This window comes from Anguilla anguilla, chromosome 12 (assembly GCF_013347855.1).
Source record: "Anguilla anguilla isolate fAngAng1 chromosome 12, fAngAng1.pri, whole genome shotgun sequence".
Lineage (NCBI taxonomy): Eukaryota > Metazoa > Chordata > Actinopteri > Anguilliformes > Anguillidae > Anguilla > Anguilla anguilla.
Window position 1 is genome coordinate 27,767,291 of NC_049212.1, and position 25,419 is coordinate 27,792,709.

At 37.3% G+C, this 25,419-nt stretch overlaps 1 protein-coding gene across 4 annotated transcripts in view; it reads right to left on the reverse strand.

Annotated features, from left to right (window-relative positions):
• LOC118209888 (zinc finger and BTB domain-containing protein 20-like) overlaps positions 1-22,293 on the reverse strand; it is a 69,205-nt gene extending 46,912 nt beyond the window's left edge. For 2 of the 4 annotated variants that reach the window (XM_035385612.1, XM_035385610.1), the window contains exon 1: positions 21,822-22,291. The gene's annotated coding sequence lies outside the window, so the exon portion shown is untranslated. Of the gene's footprint in view, positions 1-21,821 lie in introns of all 4 variants that reach the window. The other 2 variants (XM_035385611.1, XM_035385613.1) reach the window with 2 other exon arrangements.
• Between the last annotated feature and the right edge of the window lie 3,126 nt (positions 22,294-25,419).

The window sequence follows — 25,419 nt, forward strand, 5'->3', positions numbered from 1 at the left end:
TAGCCCCTCTCTGGGTTGATTCCCAAGAAGAACCTGTAAAAAAAAAAGGTCAAGACAAAAGCTTTCAGTTTTACAGCTAGACATTTCAGGCTTTGTTTTCTTTTAGGTACATTTAAGAGAATGTCTCTTTCCTTTCTTAATCGCCATGCCACTCTATTCCCACTATAAAATCTGCAACCACCCGCTGCTTCACATATTCATGTCATGTGAAGCAGCGGGTGGTTGCTAAATTAAACAGATAAAAGTTATATAATAAATTCAGGATAAAATAACATTAAATCACGCAATGCTCGCTTCCCAAATTATTTTACGCTAGTGCTTTGATATCGGATGCTCACAAGCTAACTCGTAAGCAACCTTATTTCAAAAGAAAATGATAAGTTACTTAGACCAAGAAGCTAGGCTAATATGAAGTTAATGTTAACAGTCACTTCCATAATCTGGTACAATACACTCCAGCTACAAAGACTTAGCTACAAATGAAAGTTCAACCATCTCAGTTACAAGATTTAAAAATATAGCTATATATACCTATATATATTACAGTCATAAAGGGGAAGCCACTGTTAGCAACCCTGAAATAACATTCAATCTTGCTTAATACTTACCAAATCTTGTCTGATAGTTGACTCAATGTTTGCCGTCAGTGCCACTTCACTAGGTTGCAACCACAGCAGCGATGTCCCATAATGCTGTGTATTCCATTTCAATTAAAATTTCACTGTATTTTTCTGTAATATTGCATTGTTTTCACAGTAATATTGTGATTACATACTGAAATATTACTGTTAAGTCTTGTAAAATCCAGGTAATGATTGATTTCATAGTAAAATTCAGATTATAATAATCCTGTGAAATATTGCTGTTAAAACTTGTAAAAGTCAGGTAATTTTTAACAGTGTACAATTGGTTTCCTGTGTTGTTAATTGAAATGATCTACTTTATTCATCCATCCATCCATTATCCATACACAATTATTCCTGGTCAGGGTTGCGGAAGGTGCTGGAGCCTATCCCAGCATGCTTTGGGGAAGAGGCAGAAATACACCCTGGACAGTTCGCCAGTTGATTGCAGGGCACACACACCATTCACTCACACACATAACTAGGGGCAACTCTCCAATGAACCTAACCTGCATGTCTTTGGACTGTGGGAGGAAATCGGAGTGTCTGGAGCAAACCCACGCGAACACGGGAATAACATGCAAACTCCACACAGAAAGACCCCGGCCTGGATTCAGACCATCTTGCTGTGGGGCAGCAGTGCTACTCTCTGCACCATTGGGCCGCCCTGATCTACTTTATTTACAAAGTAATTGTTTTTCTTGTTGTCAGCAGAAATAGTCAGTTTTCATGTTAATCACAAATCAGTATTCATATTTCAGTGTGGTAGATGTGACATCTGTAGTCATATATTTTTTCTCAGGTTAGATGCTGAATTCATGTATAGCGTACCACATAAAATCTAGCCTCATTGCTGGAAAACTGATTTAGGGAATGCATGTTCAAAAATATTGCTCTTGCTGTCCAAATCATAGTTACAGGTTCTTCAAAATTGGTCAGACACTTAAACCTTTTATTTTTCATGACCTTTTTTATCATAAGTAATAGTAATTGTTGCCCTATAGTGCCACATTCAAATATTCTGTAACTAAACATTCCAAGGCGTAAATACAAATTTGCCCAGCTGCCTATTCCAAATACATATATGAACAATCAACTATGGTTGTTACTGGCAGAATGTAACTCTGGACAGTGGGACCAATAGGAGGAGAATCAGTGCTTCTGATGAAAAAAAAAAAAAAACTTGATGCACTATAAAATGAAATATAAACAAAAATCAAACGAAAACAATGAAAAGCCGATCACCGATATTTGTGATCATCAATAGCTTGTTTGCGTTGTGACAAATCCTGCCAACCCTGCATTGGTGATCCTAGAATCCCAGTGTCTAGTTCAATTGTGTTGATAACCTTGTGATGACATTGTGGTGATATCAGTTTACAATGTTTCATGGCTCCAGAGTTTGTAGCTGCAACCTCATTAGTGGGTCATTACCCACAATGCATGATTCCCCCCCCCCCCCATTTTAAAATAAGTGGAATTGTTTGACTCTTCTTTCCGTTAGTGCTTTTGTATTTTATCTGTGTCTATACAGAATATATATATATATATATATATATATATATGTACAGTGAGCTCTTTAATGTATTGGGTACAAAGACATGTTTTTTCTCGATTGGGCTCTGTACTCCACAACAGGATGCGAACCACTATGAAAAACCTTAAGAACAGAATGACCAGGCTACTATTTACGGAAATGTACATATATAAAAATCTGTGGAGTAATGGAACAGAGTCTTAGGGACAGATGAGATGAGTAGGAACCTGTACCAAAGTAATGAAAGTGTGGAGAAAGAAAATAACTGCTCATGATCCAAAGCCCCCCCCCCCCCCCCCCACGTGAAACATGGTGGAGGTAGCGTTATGGCTTGGACATGTATGGCTGCCATTGGAACTGGCTTACTTGTCTTTATTGATGATGTGCCTGCTCAGGCTGATTCAGGATGCATTCTGAAGTGCACAGAAACATCTGCTCAGATCTGACGAAATGCCTCCAAACTCATTGGATGGTGCTTCATCTTGTAGCAACAGCACCCCAAACATGCTGCTAAAGCAACCGAAAAGTGGAAGGTTCTTGACTGGCCAAATCCAATTGAATGTATTTCATTTGCTGAAGATAAGACAGAAGGCACAATTGTGTAGAAACAACCAGGAACTGAAGACGGCTGTAGTACAGGCCTGGCAGTGCATTACCAGGGTATATACCCAGCCACTGATGTTGTCTATGGTTCGCAGACTTCAGGCGATCACCGAATGCAAAGGATTTGCGAAGGATATGCAACCAAGTACTAAATATGATTTCATTTCAAGATTGTGTTAATTCGTCCCATTACTTTTGATGCCCTAAAATGTTGGAATTATGTATAAAAAGGGCTGTAACACCGACATGGATTACTGGACCTGGATGTAAGCACCCTAAAATTATAGCTGACTGTCTGCAAGACCAAACACATATTCATCATTTTATTTCAAATTCAATGTGCTGCAGTACAGAGCCAAAAGAGCAACAATTGTGTCACAGTCCTAATAATTCTGCATTTAACTGTATGTAATTCTCAGATAAGTTATGACAAACTGTATGGAGATTTGAAAGGAATGATTTGCCAAGTTGCACCATAAATTTACAAGACTAAATAGTTTAGTTGTAATTGCCAGTAACCCGTACATACATTACACTCAATTCAATTCCATTTTGTTTGTATAGGGCCTTTTATAGAGACACTCCCTACGATTCAATCAAACACTCTCAGCCATTTTAAGGCTTTTAGTGGTTCCCAGGTTGGAGGCTTTTTTAAAGAGCAAGTGAATTTGGCCTTTACAAAGAATCTGCTTGTCTGGCTTCAGCTTCACAATCCTCACTGGTCTTGTACAATTCATAAAATACACTCAAATAATACGATACGATAATATCGTACTTGATTTGTCCACCATTTTATGAATAAAGCTATTAAACAATGCATTCCCATCTCAGTTTTCTTCTTTAATTTTGGGACAAAAATATTTTTTCATAGTAATGAAGAGGAGAGAAACAAACATTGATAAGTCAAAATAAATTGTTCAGAGTAAAAGCTGTTTCAACTTCCAACAGTACAATTAACCATTCAAGTGTTATTGGCTTACAGTATTCCATATGATTAACAACATTATTATGTTCTGATGTGTTCAAAGATGATTAAAGAGTTCAGCTTTTCAGTATGCATCTTTTGCAGTAGCTTGTGCCTGATTAAAGCAGTTGGCCATTAAAGTACTTGTTTCCTGAAGACCACACTGGTCAGAATGTACTCAGGCACGTGCACAGCAGAGGGCTAGTTGCTTTATTCTGGCTCAGGCATTTGTTCATGTATTGTAGCAACATAATAATAAACTTCATTATATTCTTAAAAATACAAGTGGCTCGCCATTTTTCTAAAGTAGAGCAGACGGGTTAGCTGTTTTTTTAAAACTTTATTCAGAAAGAAGAAGAAGGGAATCAGAGAGCATAACAGATAGAAGAGAACGGGGCTCTGTTCCACAAAGTAGGGTTACTACTGAATGAAACCCAGAACCCTCCCAAATCTGGAACATGGACTGAAGTAAAAAGCTGTTTCGTGTTTTACTCAGCATAGTTATCCAGCTAACTCAACTTTGTGACATATCCCCCAGGGCCCTGTTTCACGTACCTGGCTAACTTAGTTAACCTGATTAGTTTGTTGACATTTTGGGATAAACTCAAAATGAGTTTCACAAAGAGAGTTCAAAAATTTAGCCAGTCTGGTTACTAGGGCAGCAGTCTTAAGCCCAAACCTGCAAAACCACAGGCTTATGCTTAAGTTAGCTGCTGAAATAACACAAACTACAGCAGCAGAAATGAAGGTTATGGTCGATGAACAAGCCATCATTGTAAGAAGAGCATTTAGAAGGGAACATGTTTTTACAGACCGGCAAGATCCTTTAAGGCACTTGTGTCATTATTCTCATGAGTGCAACTGATTTGGTCATTCAGGAATTATTTACCTCCAGCAATTAATAGACACGCACATTAGCAACTCACTAGCCCTAACAGTGATACCTGACACTGTATATGCTGTTTGCGATGCTGAAAATATAGGCCTAATAATAAACTTTATTTGTTCACTTATTTCATACATAGAATGCAATGCATAGCGCTTTATGTCTGAGGACAACAATGAAAGCTAAATAAAACCAACAAGCATTATACAAGATTAAACAACAAATACAGTGTTAAATGAGGAAATTGATAGAAGGCAGAGAAAATAAATAAATAAAATGAGGAATAGGCTACCATTAAAGCCAAAGAAATGAAAATACAAGTAGCCTAAAGCCACAATAGCTATACCGAGCAATTAGGAAAGTGTACTTTACGTTCAAAAGGCATATCAGTGTTTTCATCAGATGTCCTGGCTTTGCAGGAAAGGTCAATATTGAAAGATGGTTTCACAATGGTATTATTTACATAATCACTTATAAATGAATATTTTCAAAGAGATTCCACATGTCCTGTGAGGTTGAACTCAGACTCATACATTGCCTAATTGAAAATGAGAATTTCAATAAAGAGGCTATGCTTGCAATATACTTTTACATTGAACTTTGACCCATTGCTAGCTTCTTTTGTAGTTGCTGTCACTCTGACAATATAAATGTAATGTTTCTGTATGGTGACATTATCAGAAAGCAAGTGAATGAAAGTCTTCTGATGTAGGCAGAGGCCTGTTTAATTTACTTGCCCCCTTGTTCATACTGACAGAACCCAACCTGAATCTTTTGCAGTTCACTTTAATCCCTTTTATGAATTTAAAGGCCTCAATCGAATCACCTTTCTCTTTCATGCCAGGAACCAATCTGGTTGCCCTTCTTTGAACCTTTTCCAGAGCCTCTATATCTTTCTTGTAGTACAGTCCCCAGAACTGCACACAATACTCTAAGTGTGATCAGACAAAGGTTATTGTATAAGTGAACTATCTTGGATTTACTCAATACTTTTGGCTATATGGCCCAACGTCCTTTTGGGCTTTTTTTTCTCCTGCTACAGCACAGTGCTCGGTACCTGAAAAGCTTTGATTACAACTATTACTCCCAAGTCTTTTTAAAATTGAGCACATTCTAGTTTTGTTCCTCCCATAAAGATGTCCTACCTCATGTTTTAATTTCCCACATTAGCTGTATAACTTTACATTTAGCAAATTTAACGAATGTACTTTCAATGTTCCTGTCAAGGTTGTTAATGTAAATGAGGAAGAGCACCAATCTAATCCAAACCAGCACAAATCCTTGTGGGACTCTACTTCCCACAGTGCCCTGCTCAAATAAGATCCCTCCTACTATTAGTCTTTGTGTTCGACTCTGTAGTCAGTTCTGAACCCACTGTGTATACTTCCTGCAATTCCTACTGTTTTCATTTCATTCTCATTTGGTACCTTATCAAATGCTTTTTGGAAATCTAAGCCTTGCTGCAATCAAAACACTTGGTACAACACATTCAAAATTGTTGAATGCCGTTGAAGATGGCTTAAACCAAAACATTTCTGCCTTGAAAATAAAAAAGAATAAGTTGTAATCCCTTGCTTGATTAATCATCATTGGAGTGTGAGTCTCTGAGCACTTTTTATTATGAAATGATATAACCCAAAAACTGATTGCCCACTGTACACAAATCCACCAAAAAGCCAAAATTGATATTCCTGCCCAATACATACTAGCATACCAATATATGTATTTATGTTTTTATACCATTTGTGAAGAAAATTGTTACAATTTTATTTGATATTTAAATCTCTTCTATTATGAGCATTGTATCAAAAAGTAATCTAAAAAGAAGTTAAAATAAATTTGAAATTAGACAGGGATTCACTTTGTCAAGAAAATTACATGACAAATTTAGTTCTCATTTTCTGCTTCACAAACCCCTATTTTTTTCCTGAACATCGTATCAAAAACACACATCAATTTTTTATGAATTCCAGTTTGTGGCTTAATGATAGCACTAGAGCTGATCGCTCTCTCCCTGCAGTGGCTGCTCTGTGTTGTTCCCAGCACATGACTGGGGCATCTCCCGGAGTAAATGAGTCAGCTGGCTCCCAAATTAGCATTAGCAATAATTGTTTTGAATTAACATATGGCAAGGCAGCCTACTAAGCTGCTTGCTTTCGCAACAGCGATTCCACCAGCCTTGTGCTAGTCTCGGAACTAGTTAAGTTGATTACCAAGTTGGCAGCAATGGAGTTTAGAACTTACTTCTCCAAGTATATTTTAAACTAGGCAAGCTAGTCAGATAATGTCCTGTAAAGAGTAAGGGTTTGGCTAATTAGCAAAGTATCATTTTATTTGGCCTCATGTTTTGACAACAAACCTGCACCATGTGATAAATTATTAATTTATTATCAGACTCTTACGTATTTTTTTTACCCAAAAAAAGATGAACACTGGAGACCATTGTGGCCAACGAGTAACAGAGGGAAGGTGTTTCACGGTTTTTCATTTGATAGGAATGAGTAATGGAGTATATTAAAAAATCCACACAAATGGTCTAATGGTAACAAGAACCTTTTTTTGACAACCTAAACATTAAATCAGTTTACCTTGAAACCTGTTGGCTAATAATCCAAGATAGATTTAATTAAAATTCCGGGTAATTTCATAAACAATGTTTTACCTATTGGCTGCTCAGAACACATTGTATGATCAAGTTTCTGTGCATAAAATGGCACCAAGTGGTAATTCAGTCTGTATTTCTGTAGTTGTGTGATATTTCTGTTTATTAAATGTTACAAGGAACAAATATGGAGCTGCATTAGTGCACCTTAACCCTAAAATTGATTCTTGATTTATATCCTCAAACACAGAGCTTTTACAGACAGGATTTATATCCTCAAACACAGAGCTTTACAGCCAGGATTCATATCATCAAACACAGTGATTTTACAGGCAGGATGTACATCGTCAAACACAGCTTTTATAGACAGGATTTATAACTGCAAACACAGCCTTTATAGACAGGACTTTTATCCTCAAACACAGAGCTTTTACAGCCAGGTTTCATTTCATCAAACACAGTGATTTTACAGGCAGGATGTACATCCTCAAACACAGCTTTTGTAGATGGGATTTATATCCTGAAACTGAGCTTTTACAGACAGACAGGATTTATATCACAGGAAAGTTAGCCGGTTATTTGACTTTTGGAATTTCAGTAGCTCTTGAACAAAAATGCCTAAATTCTGAAAATAACTATTGTTTAGAGAAGGATAGAGAGCACAAAACAATGCTTGTTTTATCTTTTGTCATTATCAATATTACTGAAAATCGCACCAATGACCTTTGACACTACAACAGTGGAAATTTAAAGAACAATTCCACTGGACCTTCCAGCATCTTGCATCCTATTTGAATTTCATCCATTAGTGCCATGTTTTTCAGAATAATTTTCTAGAGAACTAATGCACATGACAAAATTGAATGTGATAAATTTGCTAATATAAACCATGTTGCCATGATCGATTATTTTGGAGTGACAACGGTCAAATTGACCGCTGTGGCGCTTCTAGCGTTAGTACTTTTTAACTGGGATGCTGTATCTACCTTGGAAACACCACATTTCTAAATTAATGATAGCTAGGCCTATAGATCATCTCATATACAAAATATTACTAGGTGTATCATGTATACAATAAACCATTAGAAACACTATAATCCATTCGAAAATATGACAAACACTTTCATTTATTTGTAATTCATTGTAAAGGACAAATGACTGAATCCATGCCTATGTATGTCTTTCTCTCTTGCATGTATGTATGTGTACTGCATGTCTCTCTCTAGATTTAATTATCTTATGGTTTATAAATTTATACGTATTAGCATTTTTAGTAACAAACATAGCAAACATAGTTTAAAAGTTATAGATACCTCAACAAAAATGCTTTGTGCAACTAACAAAAGTTACTCACACACACAAGTACTGTCTAATGTCAAAGTACTGTCACTTTATGAAAACCTGCTGACTTCCTCTCAGCACTGTAAACACGGTCTGCTTTCCTTTGGGGTCTGATAAGGGGCACACTTCTGTAAACCACCCTACATGTGTCACATGTGTCAAAGTGTCAAATAAAAATTGCCATATGGAAGAAGACATCCTTTAAATGATGAGAAAATACATTCCAGAAAGGATAATTTAATTGAGTTAATTTACAAAATGCATAAGTTTAGGTATATTTGCAACTTAAGAGAGAAGAGTATCAATCATAAAATAGATACTGTAGATAAATATATAAACAAATGGTTAGAATACCTATGGGGAAATTTCTTTATTGCAGCATTCACAGACACTTATACCAAGAAACATACAATCATTTACACTAGAGAAAAGATGTATGTTTGCCCCATTAATGTACTGTACGTTTGTGTGCCAGATAAAGTTTAACAAAATAAGTAAAATAGTATAATTTCTTGTTTTTATCAGTCATTTGATATGTGTTTTACTCTTTTTTTTAATGCATTTGTTATATTTACTCCCCAGTGAAGCACCTTTCAGGCGTGGGTTTCTTCATGTGAAACATGCTCTATAAATAAAATGTATCATTGTAATTGCTATCACTATTAATTGTTTCAGCCCGCCACCCCCTGGAGATATTTTGTAGACTTGACAGGTGGAAAACAATCGCACATTTTGATGGGGAGTACATACTACTCAGGTCACAGTAACAGAACCAGAATAAACCGGCAGCAGAAACAGCAGACTTTAGTTCTGAGGTGTGAGGTATATGTTTACACATAAAATATTATTTCTGTAAGGATGTACAGAAAAAATGTAAAGGGTGTGACTGATGAAAGAAAGCATATAAGGCAATACTGTATGTGCAACATTATGTCAGATGCAATGTGTGAACTGTATGCATTCATGGACTTGACTGATTGAAAAATAAATAAAATCTCCCAAAAATATCAAAGATTTGATCAGCAGAAGGGGACATGTGTGGACAAAGGTAAAAAAAACAATAAAAAACCCACGTTTATTCATGAAATGTCATTCAGCAACATGAAATGAAATTCCTGGGCCGTTTTAAGTAATATGCTAATCATGTGACAATGAAGTACATCAGAAAGTGGACCCCTGAAGGTCACTATCAGCTGAGTCAATGTCAATGTAATCAATTCCCAATTTTTCTAAACAAATTGCACTCTGACCCAAAGTGGTGAAGAATTGCCTGCCTTCTGGACAATGTCCAGAAGGCAGGCAATTTATTAAAAATACATGATCGAATATGAAAATTAATGTTTCAAAGTTATGGAAAAGCTAACACTTTATACAGGTGGGCAAGCAATTGCCTGTTTGCCTGAAATTACTGTCGGAAATTTGTTATGCAGCAATGCAGCCATGTTCTTCTTCATGTTTAGTTGTTTTGCTAAGATGTCGTCCATTTTACTGGATGACAGAATCAAGGATTTTGTGCATTTTTTGCAGGTAGTCATTATGTATACACACACACACACACAAACACACATGCATGCACTCACTCGTGCACATATTTGCAAACACACTCATACAAGTGCACAGACACACTCTTCTCACACTTTATGGACACTTAAAAAAAAAAAAAAATTGCCGAGTTCAATCCCACCCAAATTTTGAATGTCCAGTTTGCGAACTGTACAAGCATGCTCTTATACAGCTCCTGCTGCCATCTCTGGAGAGTGAAGGCAATCTGTGGTTCTCCTTTTTTTCACACGACAGTCGCAGGCTAGACACACGCAGGCCAGGGACAGAGTAAACCCATTCACATGCACATGAAGATAGCCAGCAGGAGTTGCTCGAGCAATGAACAATGCTATATCCCCATCGACTGTATCAGTGAACAATGCTATGCTATATCCCCGAATGTTTCCCTCCCATATCCCTGAGTGACACAAAGCCAATTATGCTCCACCCCTGTTGGGCTGCTAGTCGGCAGTGCCACAGGTCCGATTCGATCCAAGAACGTGGTGCTCTCTCATGCATCGAAAGTGGTGCTTTTAACAAAGTGTGCTGCCCAGCAGCCCAACACACACACTCGTACGTTAATGCATGCACAGACACACACACATGCACTCATATGCGCATAGTCATGCACTCCTCTCTCTCCCTATTACTAACACGCTTGCACACACAAGCTCATTTGAATGAGAATTATGGTTCAAGATGTTTGGTGTGTGATTTCAGTGTGTCTGACATTTAGCTCAAACAGGCTTTACATTTCCTTATCATTATTATTAACTGGTTAGCTATCTAAGCACCCATCACAGTTATGTAGCCCCATAGGCCTATTTGTAAGGCTCATTGTTTTCAGTTTTTACAGAGTGTCACCAAAAAATGCCCAGATTTTTAAAATGAACTGATTGGTTTAAACAAATTTTCATCCGGATTTTATGTTTCCACACATCAAAAAAAGTTGTTCCCAATTGTGAGCGATTATATAAACTGGACTTGTGCCTTTGTCAAGCCCCACCCAAGTCTCACTCTCCTTAGTTACTGTTGCTAATTCTGTCAAGCTTTCGTGTCGGAAAGCAAGTTTCCATAGAGAACCCGTTGAGTGGATCCGTCAGTTATATTCACTTGTATTTGTATGGACCTTAGCAGATTAAACTCATTAGACTACTTTATTTAAGAAAAACAGCTTTATTTTCCTAAGTAGCCTAATGGAAGCTGCTATTTCCATATTCAACCAATGCTTACAATAGCTTGCTACTTACTGTGACCAGTGAATAGTTGACACGGTGTATGCACATAAGTAACTAAATGATTCCTTGTAATAGAATCAAGTAATGTCATGTCATGTCATCTTTAGTTCCTTGTGCTCCCACCTCCTTAGAAGTCAGAGTTGTGTAGGGTAGGGTACTGATATCACATGGGCTAGCCTAATGTTAATGGAGCTCCGTAGTCAAGGTTTCCAGGTGCCTCCTTCATTCTCCTATCATTAAGTCATAATCCCATACACAGTAAAATGTCCAAAATGTTTGTCGGCTTCATATCATAATCTGCTTCAGCACTTTGTCTTAGGAGTTGTTTCAGTGCAATGATAGACGAAATGACATCTGCCAGAGTCGCTTCGTAAGAGTCAATTTCCCTCAAAAAAATTGTTTCACTGAAAGCCAATGCAAGCTACAGCTCATCAGAAACATTACATATCACTGTATTTAATAAAACCTTATGAGGTTCTTAAACAGCAATGAAATGGACTGCATAAATGCAATTCTTAATGCAAAAGCTGCAAGTAGAGTCAACATATTTTAACTTTAATGTAGATTACCTTTATAAGATAATGTTGAAAATCCAAATCCTGAACATGTTATAACATACATAATTAACATAATTTATTGCCCCAAACTGTGTAGCCAATGTAGCTAGAAAATGTTAGCAAGTTATCTGATGTATTTAGACCATTGTTATAACATAACATAATGATGAAAACAGGCCTTTCAGCCCAACAATGCTCGCCATTTTCCTGAATAAATTGTACCTGGCGCCGTATAATAAGTGTGATCTTGTAGCTTATCTGTAGTTAGCTAGCTATGTTTATAGCTACCAACATACATCCAGATGCATTTAGTAATGTTTATTTGACTGATGGTTTGCCTGTAACTTAGTTTTGATCTCATACAAGCCAGAATGCCCATGTCTGCATTTATCGACTCTAGCGCATAGCTGTAAATAAAAACTATAGCCATATTCATTATTTATGTTCATTATGGTGATGTTATGTGTTTTATTTTCTCGTTGTAAATGAGGCATGATGTGCTTCACTCTTCCTACATTTCAACATTCTTGTCCTCTCTACAGTACTCAGACAGCATGCATGCATGTGTTTGGAGGGCGGGGCTTTGGAGGAAGTGCTAAGGGGAGGGGGTGGAACATTTTTTTCAAAATGTAGCTTTCTCTTGCTCGTTTCTCTGAACTTACATACTGCATACTGTGACACAATGTAGAATGATGATGAAAAGTATCATTTGGATATTAGTTGATTTACCTCAGGGAGCACAGCAACTAGCTTGTCAACTAAATAGGTTAAGCCTGCTTCATACCGCTTATAACCAATGCAATGGTGAACCATGTAGCTAAACAGCTTGTTAACTAAGCTAGTTGAGAAGGCAGTTTCCTTTCTAGTTCTTATACAGTTTATTCTCTATTGCATGAACATGTGAGCGCAAGATCCAGCAGCTGGATAGCCTAAATGCAAGAGCTGTTGATCGTTGAGTGCATAGATGTAGGCTACGTACTTGGGATAATTTGATTGGCACTTGGTGAAACTACCATTGAATTGATAAAGATGGTGTTCAAGGCTGCATCAAATTGATTATTTAATTTAATTTTATTTGATACAATATTTAACACACATGTGCAACTGCTATTTAATGTGCACCTGTTTTATGATCAAATGATCAAATAATATGTGATTCGTGTTATTATAGTGAAGAACGTGACTGAAAAAAATGCTTTTCCGAAAGTCACACTTTCGTGAAAAATGGGAAACTCTTTTAAGCTTATGTTACCCACAGACTGTAAAAATCTAAATTATATGGGAAAAAAGCATTGGAAATCTGCCGAGGGAAGCCATGGCTCATAAACGCTAACTTCTGGGTTTTAGGACTACAAACTGTGGCACTCTGTAGTAAATCCTTATGATTTTTTTTGATAGTTAATACTTTTTTATTACATTATAATGATATAATATGTCATAATAAAAATAAAATAATATAATTTTATCGTGAAAAAGATATTGTTATAACAATAACATATGACGTCACAAGCCATACTCCTTCTCACACACAGGAACAGACATACGTTGATTCATTATAACGGTATACTGGGGATAATTTTCTTTTACTGCATAGCAGCAATAATGTACCTTCGGAAGAATAAAAAATAAATAATAAGAAAAAAAATAAAATATAAAAATAAATATACATGCAGGAGAAGATTACATGGCTAATTCAAATCTCTGGATGAACTTAGACTTATGGCACATTCAATTGACAGTCGGCTGTTTAGTGCTTTCATGTCATGAAGTATTGCTGTAAATGAAAGGACATGGGTCTCAATATGTTGGTGTTTAGCTATCATAGTCCAATGCTATGAATTGTTATAAATATTGTTTCTCAAAATTGTTTTTTCAAAATTTGATGAATTTGAATAGGCCTAAATATGAACTTGATATGATCACCAGATTGTCGTTTTATTGTATAATCGCTAAAGCCAATTAATGCATTGTCTACTATCCATATAGACATATTTTCTGTGGTGAATAGCAGAAATTGGATGTATTTGTCTGAGAGATTTATTTTTCATCTTCATTCAGTAAGAGCTGAATCCTCTTTATTTGGCAGAAAAATACCTGGTTAAGTGTGAATACCTGGTTAATTTAGTATATGTTACACTTGTACCTGGCTGTATGATTAAGGTCAAATGATGCCCATGATCCTGCCACCTCAGAATAAGAGAACAGAAGTGATCTCATCCATTCCGTGCTTGCATTTGATTGAATTGCACAGACATGCACCTCTTCACTGTTTTGCTCAGGTACGACACGCGCGCATTTCAGTGTTGTTTAAGCCTTTGAATAACAGCGCGCCTGTGTAAATGGAGCAGAAATGCCGTTCACGGTCACGCAGGCTGCTTGCTTTCATTTGAAAATCATCCTCATAGTGTGCTTCCCTCAAATGCCCCCCTTCTCCCTCACAGTAAATGTCTCTTAAATATTTATATTGGGCGAAGCAAGTATTGCTCATTAGCATGTGAACAAATAAACATAAATTAAGCACCACGTATTATGAATCATGGAGGAAGTAATTAAAATACTTAATTAAACGGCAAGCTTAAGAGAACTACATAAAGCCATGATATGCTGGTGTTTGTCCTCTTGTTCCCTTGTGTGCGGCTGATGGATCGATATCCTCACTGACAAAGTTGGCATTTACAGTGCATCCGTACGTACCCTTGGCCTATAGCTCGCTCCTCAGGCATGTCAGATGTGACAGGAAGGCTGGAATGATTGATAATGCCTAACCTGAAATGTTGAAACACCGCTGAAGTAGGCCCCGATCGCCGCGGGAGCGTAGCGCAAACCGACGCTGTATTTTTCATACAGGCCTCTCTCCTGGCCCAGATACACAGACCCCAGGAGACTGTTGCCATGCTGCGTTTATCAATGATTATACTGTGACAAAATGTCTGGGACTGACTCCTCGGGGGCAGGCAACGAGGAAGAAAAAATAGGGAAATATAAAGTGTGACAAATCTGTTCATTTTGACAATTCCAAAATCCACGCTGCAACCTGGAAAATACGATTTACCATGGGCTGCATTGCGTTTTTTTGGAAAACAAAACTCTCCTGCTGTATCCTGAAAGACAGAAATTTTTCAATTAACGTTCTGTCTACACTGTACGCCTTGGCATTTTGGTTTCAATTATCACAGCAGAACTGTATAATACCAATGCTGTTGTCTGTAAACTCTTTATATGTGATTTTGGTTGGCTGCTTCACCATATTACTGTTGCCAAAAAATAAATAGATGTCAATCAGGGAAGGTAGTTTTCTTCCTGGTTTGTGCATATACCCTGCAAACCTTTATGCAGGTGTATTTCGCAGAGGTGGAAACAAATAAAATCACCATTTACTATTTAGTTGTTTTTTCCCCACAAAACTGATGTCAATTAAATGATACACAAAAAACATAATGTTCTAAATACCTCCACCAGGTTCCCTTGTTATTCGCTCCATATTGGGGCATGCAATTATACTATTTTTTAGGCTTTTTGGGTCTGTCTGGGTAATTTGAATACTCACTGAACCTTCCTTTCACAACAGGGGCATTTCCTCTACTTTTTTCCACACCGCTTATAAATAGCAGTTTTGTTTTTTTGTGTTTGCCATATAAAAATTTGTATCATCATGTTTTATCCAACAACATCCAGGATACGAGTCATACGTGATCTATATGCCTAGACAGCTCATATACATTTCTCTATAGGAACACAAAATAGATTGTGCTCGCCAGGTCACTGAGTGTACACCTGTCGAATTACATCAGTGTCTCCTGAACAGCACATTGCCTATTTCTGTTTATTTCACTCAGGGCACTGTAAAGACTCCAGACAGAATGAAAAAATAAACCTGCAGTAATTCCTCAGTCCACTGTGAAAAAAAGAATTATCTTGTGTCTGGTGGAATTTTACTGATGTCTTTAAAAAAATGAAAGCGGCAAATAGGAGGGAGCAGGATTAACCTCAGTTGACATGTTTCATATAAATAAAATAGGGCTAAAATTCAATGAGGGCACTGGCTCCCATTTCAAATGGCAGACAGTTTATCCCAGCATCTGCCCAGCCAGGGAAGGAACAGAATTATTTTGTTGTCTGCGATTTTGTGTATGACGTCATCATCTGCTGCACGTGTCACAGACTGAGCCCGGTGTCCTTGTGACCTGGGAATTAAAGGGGAGTGGAGGGATTTAAGTGAGCCGAAAAGCAAATAGTTCAAGTGTTTCTGCAAGGGAAGGTTGTCAAATATAAAAAATAAGATCTTTTTAATTAATTGTGTTTCAGAGCCATGGTCTAGCTGTTGTGTTGTATAAGACAATCCTTTTCTAGAACTTCTAGAACAGTTTAGGATAAATATGAGTTTGCTTTTGCACACCACACTATTTGATGACCTATATAAGCTTCTGCTTGTCAGAAATTTTTTCAGACCTGGAGTATTGGCACCAATTAAGTAATTGTATTTAATTCCCCCAAGAAAGGCATGCATTTCAGAAATATTAATATTAGGACTACTAATGTTACTACTACTAATACTACTACTGCTACTAGTACTACTGTGAATAATAATAATAATAATAATAATAATAATAATAATAATAATTGATCAAACTGCCAGATTTCAATAAGTGAGGTTGTGTCTCTAAACTGTAAAACTGCCACATTTTGTAGTGTAAATCAGTGGCTGCATATAAACCTTATTGTGTTGGAGAAATCATTTACCCTCAGCCTCTTTATGTAATCACTATATCTCCTATACTTCTGCAGGAAGAGGCTCACAAGATGGAGCCAGCTTTGTAACATTTGGAAATGTCACCGAGTATTGGGCTGACCTGACTTGGGCCTGAATCGTGCAATTCGGACAGAGAGGTATTCAAGTACACACAGTGAACTCCTCCTCCAGAAAAGTGGTTATAATACAGAAGCATAGTTTTTTTTTTCTTTTTGTTGTCCGTAATGGATTTCTGGACCAATGGAATGCCCAGGATACATGCCAATACCTTTTTCTATACACAAAGGTATGAAATTATGAAATAATGTGTGTGTGTGTGTGTGTTTGGGTTGGGGGGTGCAACAAGGGTCAAAGATGACATCAACTGTGACGTGAGGTGTGTCCCAAAGCCAGACCAATTCCAGACCACCACAGCACTTTTAAATGAAAAGGCCTGTTCTTTTGCAATGCTCCTTTGCATTATCTGAATTTATTATTTTATATAATATATTTTCAATAAATTATGTATGTGGCTTTGAAGCTACAATCATTCACTTTCTTATAGGGGATTGGGAATTACTCAGAGGCTTAGAAAATATGCTGTATAAAAGAACCTGCATCCTAGCTCATAGATGAATGGAAGTAGTCATGTGCTGAATGTTTTTCTCTTGGACTGTTAAAATTGCATTAACCAAAATTAAAATAGAATTCATTTAATATAATAGTCATTAGGCAGGGTTGTTCCACAATCAGCCTCAAAATAAAAGAACTCCAGAATCTAAACGGTTAACATTTTCTCAAAATGGCTGCAAAACTTAACAGAAATTAAATATTTACATTGACCATGATGCATTCTATATAAATAAAATGGTAAGCAACCTATTGCATAAACATATTATCTCTGTGATGACTTCCATTTTTAATAATACCACTGACTGGTTTGAGATATTGTTGAAATTCTAAAAAAGAAGAAAAAAAAAAAAACAATAATCCCAATGGTAGCTGTTGTTGTTGCTGAATGACGGTTTTATAGTGATAAGGTGTAATCAGCTCCTTTCATTTGAGATGAAGTAACTGAAACATTTTATCTGTGTAGTTATTGGTTCTGTTGTGTTATCCCTGTGTCTGAAGAAAATACCTGCTCACAGAATGGGGGGGGGGGGGGGGGGGGGGGAGAAACAGGGACAACATGATAAATATTATATAAGTACAGGCAGTCCCCGGGTTACGAACGAGATCCATTCCTAAGTCTGTCTTTAAGTCGAATTTGTAGGTAAGTCAGAACAGGTACATACGGTTCTTATTTAGCGTCAGTTAGTCAAATGTTTGTCTTAGTATATAGTATGTATTTTACTATATATATATAAGCCACGCAATGTTTTCATGAGCGTCACAAAGTAGTGTGTGCGTTCATTATTACGAACCATTGTATTTAACTAAAAAACTTTATATGAATGGCAGTCCGTTCATAAGTACGAGTTGTTCGTAAGTCGGATGTTCTTAACCCGGGGACTGCCTGTACTCCCAAAACGCCCAACAAAACTCACTCTAAATGGATAGAATTGCATTTAAATAAATTGCATTTACCATAAGCCTTTGGAGGTGTGATATTATAAATAATATCTTACAAAGACTTATAACGATTCTGTTCAATGTTTGTTGTATTCATCTTTTAACTGCAAGTTAGACCTTAGAGTAGAATTACACCTACCTGCGTATACTGTGGTCTTAATGTGTTGGGTGTGTTCTTTAAACATATTTTATCTCACGATTCTTGTGTGGTAATATAAAACCATAATCTGGCGATAGAACTCCTGCACAACAAAAATCTTTCACTCACTTTCCTTTGCAAGAAACCATCTAGACATGCTTTCTTTATGTATGAGTCTCACAGAAAGTGTCTCCTCTCTTATAACACAGTTCAATAGAAAAATATCACTGTTAACTTTCTGAAATGGTACGTGGACCCGAAGTCAGATGAAAAACCTGAAATTAAATCTGAATAATGAATATCGATGTTTTGAAATAGCTGTGAACCATAAAACAATGCAGTCGGAGATAAAGCGTGTCAAAAAGGGTCAGCCGTGAGTGATGAAACTGCTGAAAGGACCCACAATGTTCTCATTTCTAAATGAAGCAATATGTAGGCCACTGTCTATCCTGGCATGACCCAGGAGGGAAATAACATCCAATGGGTGAAAAAGGGAAAAAAAAGAACCATGCAGAGCCTTTTAGCTCCTGTGCTCACACAAAACAAGCCCTAGCACTCAGTCCCACAGCCTGTCTAATGCAGCAAGGCTTTAAATATTGTATCTGGTTCAAATAAAAAAGTAATAATTAAATAAAATGAACCAAAATGTCACAGAGAGAAAAAATTGAAATGTGTTATAAAACAATTCATTTAGGTATACGTGGAAAACTGGTGAAAACCACTCAGAAAATTATTCTCTGAAATTAATTGACCGTCACTGTGCTAACCTGAAATATGACACTATCAAGGATTACTGTACACATCATTTAGTGTTAATAATATTTTTTCTTTTAGTATATGGGTTTAAAAACAGTAAATGGAAACCATCAGTTTGTAGTACCAAGCCAAAACAGAAGCCTGTAATTGACTTATTTGGGGAATGATGCAGCTTCAGTAATTGTTGTTGTGGTTGCAGTCTCATATTTCTGGATCTCTTGCTTATTGAAATGATTGTCTTCACAAGGTAATTAATGCTAATGCATTTAGCTGTAATGCATTTCTTGAAATAATTGGTCTTTTCTATAGGATAAATGCACCATAATATGATTAACAGCATCATAATGTAGGTGTCTGCTTCTAAACTCCAATCAGAGTTAATTTCCCTACAAGAAAATGATTATGAAATAACAAATAAATGTTGATCTCTAAAATAAATGAACGGGAACACAACCAAGGCAAGAACGGTAATGTAGCCCCTCTTTTAAGACAAAATGAATCGTGCTGAATTGTCTTAATCTCATGCATCTTTTGGAATTGTGAACAACATGCCCATGTCCATATTCTTCACGGGCAAAATAATGCACTGGGTGAACGGTGGAAGAGCCAGCTACACCACCCTGACAGGTCACATCCCACATCCTGTACTAAAAATGCCATACAACCGCACCAGACATATGGCATCAACAGCATTTCACAACAAGTTCATGCCATACTAATAATTACAGTTTGTGTCCACAGAACATTCTGTTTGTTTTGGATGACTTGCAAGTAACCAGCTAGAATATGTTAGCACACGTTTGGAGGAGTTAATTTCTTATTATTGTCACAATATGCAATATTATAATTTAATAAGATGCTGCAGATTCAATTCTTCCATTAAATTCAGTCATCGGTCACTGAAGCTGCTTGCAGATTAATAACTTATATATGAAATTATGCCATGATTGCGTTATTTATCTGGCTTTCAATTAAATCCTAATTTCAATCCAAAAAAGGTGATAGTAAATACTCATACTCATCCAGTACATATAAACTTTTTTTTGTTAAAAATAACCTCACACCAATCATTGTCCATGGGACTCATTCTCACATTATGTAGTGCATATGTATTAACTTTTATATTTAAATTGGCTTACTTGTCCTATGTGACAGCAGATGTGCTCAATATTTAAATATAATTTTTGGTTTTGTGTATTGAAGTATTAGTGTTCCTGGAGTCATTAATGGGTTAATTTTGTATGCCCCAAAAATATGAAATGGTGTATTTTAATTTATACAGCGTACAGACATGCTCAATTTTAAATATAGACTGGCTAGAGTATAGCCTGTGAAACTGGGGCATCCTGGGCTGCCTTAACTGGACTCGTTAAAGCAAATATATTTTCTTTTGAAAATCAGGGCCATGTTGTCACTACATTCTGAACCAGAAATTAAAGAAATAATCAACATTATGTTATTTTAAGATTTGTAAAGATTGTCATACATCTTTGTGTGAAAATGTGTTTTGTATTGTAGTATTTTTGGAGTCAACATTTTTCGTTTGTTTTCATGGATTTAATTTCAGAAGACATACATTTATGTGGGCAACAACGAAATTAAATATGATGTGATTAAAATAAATATGAATAAAATTTGTAAATTTTTTATGCCAACTGCAGTCTTATGAAGAGCACAAGTTAATTTTTTTTTGATAAAATACAAAATGGCCACCATACCATATGATGCACCCAATTGTTTTCCGAGTTCCATAACTAGAACAATGTGTACCAAAATTGCACATGTATCTTGTGCACTCTTCCTGAACGATAATAATGTAGAGTATTTAAAATACGTACAGTATTTATCCATAATTAATCATCATGAAATTAATGAATTAAATGGAAAAGCATTTGTACACAATAAATGCTTGAGACTGACCTCTCTAACCTGGACTAAGTAAGTCTGCGTTCATATATTTCTCAGTCCAAGGCCAGCAGCATTCTCTGGGACAGTTATTTAAACTGGAACACTCAATAAGAAAAACTACAAACGAAAAACAACTAGATACCGACCGCACCAAGACATGACCTAAAATGACAACAGGAAATAAAAGCTGAGCTGATCTGTGTGCACTTTTCACTATTGTACTTCCAATGAAAAGTAATGTGATATCAGACAGGTTCCAGACATAGCCAAAGCCCGAGCAGTTTGGCTAGAGGGAAAGAAAGAGGCAGTGTACTTTTTCTGGAAATGCACCCCCCCCCCCCACCCTCCCCACTCCTCTTTTTAATGTTGTTCCTTTGCTGCACTGTGTAACACAACGATCAAACCCCACAGGGGAATTCAATAACGCTGGCTATCACCTTACAGCGTGGGGCAGACTGAGCCAGTGAGCGTGGAGATCGGCTCCAGCATCTCAGCCCCACAGCCCCGCTCCGAGGGCTAAAATACTTGGTGCCTTTCTCTTTTGGCCGGGAGCCAAAAGTGGCTGGACGCCCAGGTCTGGAGGAACAAAAGCCCGTCTTCCATACGTCCCCTTCCTTTACCTCCTCGGCAAAACTTGCGCTAAATTCCCATCTAACTCTGAAGTAATTCCACCTGCTCGAGGGGTGAACCGAGGTAAAGCCGAGCAACAAAGAGCCGGCGCGGACTAACAATCCCTGGCTCTCACAGCACAGACCGACACACATCGCTCACAACAGTAATTCCATTTCAGCTGCGACACTGGCTGAGAGGCAGCCGGCTCCTACCTGCCGTGAATGTTAATCAGTCCAGGAGTCTCCCTTTCTCTCTCCGATCCCTCTCTCTCTCTCTGTGTCTTCTCAGCCAAAAGGAGTTGTTCCCTTCAAAATATACAGATCCTTGTGGTGGCAGCCTTTCTCTCTTCCCCCCCTAAAAACGTGCCTTCTGCAATCCCCACCTTCTTCCCGACTAGATGTTACACCATTTCTCTGCGTCTTTTCCCCCTTCACTCTTAAAAAATGAAAGAAAAAAACTGATTTGGAGAACGTCTCAGCCCTCGTTATTGATCCTCTCTTCTCTCACTTTCACCACTATCTCCCCCCCTTTCTCTCTCTCCCTCCCTCTCCCTCCCTCTCTCTCTCTCTCTCTCTCTCTCTCTCTGTGCTGTCTGTGTCTGTGTGTCTCTCCGTGGAGAGCGCTGTCAGTGTCCCCGGAGAGAGAGGGTCAGTCTGCCTGTGTGAAACCAGACACAATGCTCTAGACTCTGCGTGCCATGCCCTGCCATCGTAAAAACACACCACTGTAAAAAAAAAAAGGGTAGCAGAACGGCTCTCATTTGAAGGTGGATGCGACACTGCCAGTAATCGGGTTAATCATAGCTGCTTGAAACATTTGGAAGTGGCACAAAGAGTACTCAGCAGCTAGAGTATATTTATTTTTTATCAGGTTGCCATGTCAGGAAAAAAGGGGTGTGTGTGTGTGTGTGCATGTGCTGGGTGGAGGGGGGATAGACAGGATACAAGCTCAGAGGCTCGAGTAATGCTTGAATATCTGTGATGTGTGAGGATTGAGTATGACAAATTAGTATATGAGCTGGAATCCATAAGCCCCTTCAACAAAAACAGACGTGCATACACACACACAAACACACACATGCACGGAAAGCATAAACAGACGTACTCACACACACACACACACATGTTCAAAATCGTTTTCTTCTGCATGAATTAACACAGCACACACAAATGTGATCTGGAAGAGGATGAGGATGTTATTTAGATTGATGTTTTTTTTTTTTTTTTTTTTTGGCTGTGACCTATTTAATTAATATAAACGATTCTTTCCGTCTGCCTTTCAGAACAATGAAAAATGTCCTGGTTCAGATGTGCCGAAATTCAGTTAAACCATTATCTCCATGACAAAAACAGCAACGGCACTGTTGCAGTCCTTATGTCTGCATGGATAAACATGCTGGTTTTGTACACATTCTCCTTTGATAAAATCATAAAAATCACTGTCATATTTATGGAATTTACGGATATTCTTTCTCATGTATTTTATCATATCAGATCTTCACTGTTCACTTGCAAACACGCTCTACAGCAGTGAATTTAAATTCTGATCTCCGCTTACATCTAATTGCTCAGTTGTTATTACCAAAACTATGCAGTTGTACTTCCATTACAGTAAAAATATATTATTTCATACTTTTTCAATATTTTTTGGTTTGCGCAATAAATAAACATTGACATTTATATTGTACAACATATAATTAAAACATTTTTTTCTTGATTTGCCTCTGTACTCCACAATTTTAATTTTGTAATCAAACCATTTAAAAGTGCATGTTCTCAGATTTTGTTAAATGGTATTTTTATTCTTTCTTGTTTCACCATGTAGAAATTTTTATATAACCCCCCCCCCCCCCTTCCCCTCCCATTTCAGGGCACCACAATATTTGGGACTTAAGTAAATGAAAGTAGTCCTGTTTAGTACTTTGTTGCATAGCCTTTGCAGGCAATGACTGCTTGAAGTCTGGGATCTATAGACATCACCAGGTGTTATCTTCTCTGGAGATGCTCTGCAAGGCCTACGCTGCAGCCATCTTCAGTTCCATGTTTTGAGGGCTTGTGCCTTAGGTTTTTTCTTCAGCATATGAACCGAATGTTCAATTTGAGTCAGATCAGGTAAATGACTTGGCCACTCAAGAATTTTCCAGTTTTTTGCTTTGAAAAACTCATTTGTTGCTTTAGCAGTATCTTTGGGATTAAGGATGTTGGATGATGCCCTGTCCAATGAGTTTGGAGGCATTTGCTTGAATTTGAGCAGATAAGATGCTTCTGTACATTTTGGAATTCTTTCTGCTGCTGTTATCAGCAGTTACATCATCAGTGAAGACAAGTGATCCAATACCTGCGGCAGCCATGCATGCCCAAACCATAACACTCATGCCACCATGTTTCATTGAAGTGGGTGCTCCAGATCTTGGGAAGTTCCTTTTGGCTTCCACACTTTGCTCTTATTATCACTCTGATACAAGTGAATCTTGGTCTTATCTGTCCACAAGACTTTTTTCCTGAACTCTGCAAGCTCTTTCAGGTAATTCTTAGAAAACTGTAATTTGGCTGCACTATTTTGCGGTTAGCTACTGGTTTGCGTCTTGCATTATAAGCTCTGTAGTTCTGTTCATAAAGTCTTCTGTGGACAGTAGTCACTGATAAATTCACACCTACCTTAGATTAGTGTTTCTGTCAGGTGTCTGGAGAGTTTTCTTCATTGTGATGAGAATTCTTTGGTCAGTTTTCTTCTTATTTCTCATCCTCATAATGGCTTCCTTAACTTTCCTTGGCACAACTCTGGTCCTCATGTTGTCAAACACCAATAACAGTCTCCTAAGGCAATCAAAAGCCTAGAATCAAAACTGGATACTGAAAGCTCTCTTACACAGTTTTATGAGCTGATTACTAAAATCTGTTATGTGTGGTAATTATCTCAGTTACAGCCAAACCTTTACACTATCAGAATGATTTGGAGGATAATACAATCACATACAAATTCTGAACATAAGTTAAGGGCTTTAAAGTCATTGGTGCCTGATATCCAAAATGTCCTCATTTCTAAACCCAATGATTTTCATTCATTTCAATGAAAGTAAGTAAGCCTAACTATTAACCGTAACAGTAATGTTATGGTAACCTGCCTGTGGTGCAGTTTCTGCCTCCTCCTCCTCTTTTAACAGTCTTTTTTTAAATAAGAATTTTTCTGTCAAAAGTGAAAAGTTAATGTTTTCATTAGCTATCAAACCTAACTTTAGCTAGTTGAACAATGATGCTTTCTAAATGCTGGCTAACATTAATCCAAATAATGTTGATAACTTTTCAGTCTTGGTTAGAGCGGAGGACATGTTCTTTTGAAAAAACAATGCATAACAACGGCTAAATTTTACAGATTTTGAAAAACTTTAAATATTTAGTTACCTGGCACAGATACGGTCACATGACTATCCTTCTAATTATGTTCGTTCTGTCCTCCCTGCTCTGCTCTACATACACCGGCTACGAGAGGGAGGGGGGAGGGCCAGCTCACGCAGCGAAATGAGTCGGCTGTATGTCACCAAATAAATTCATTGTATGGGAAACACTATATTGTTTCTGGTACAGGCTTTGCTGTGTATAGTTTATTAGATACAGGTTGTATTGTGTATAGTTTATGATATACAGGTTCCATGGCGTATAGTGTATCCAATACAGGTTGCACTGCATATAGTGTATGATATATAGGTTCCATGGCGTATAGTGTATCCAATACAGGTTGCACTGCATATAGTGTATGAGATAGAGGTTCCATTGCGCATAGTGTATCCAATACAGGTTGCGCTGCATATAG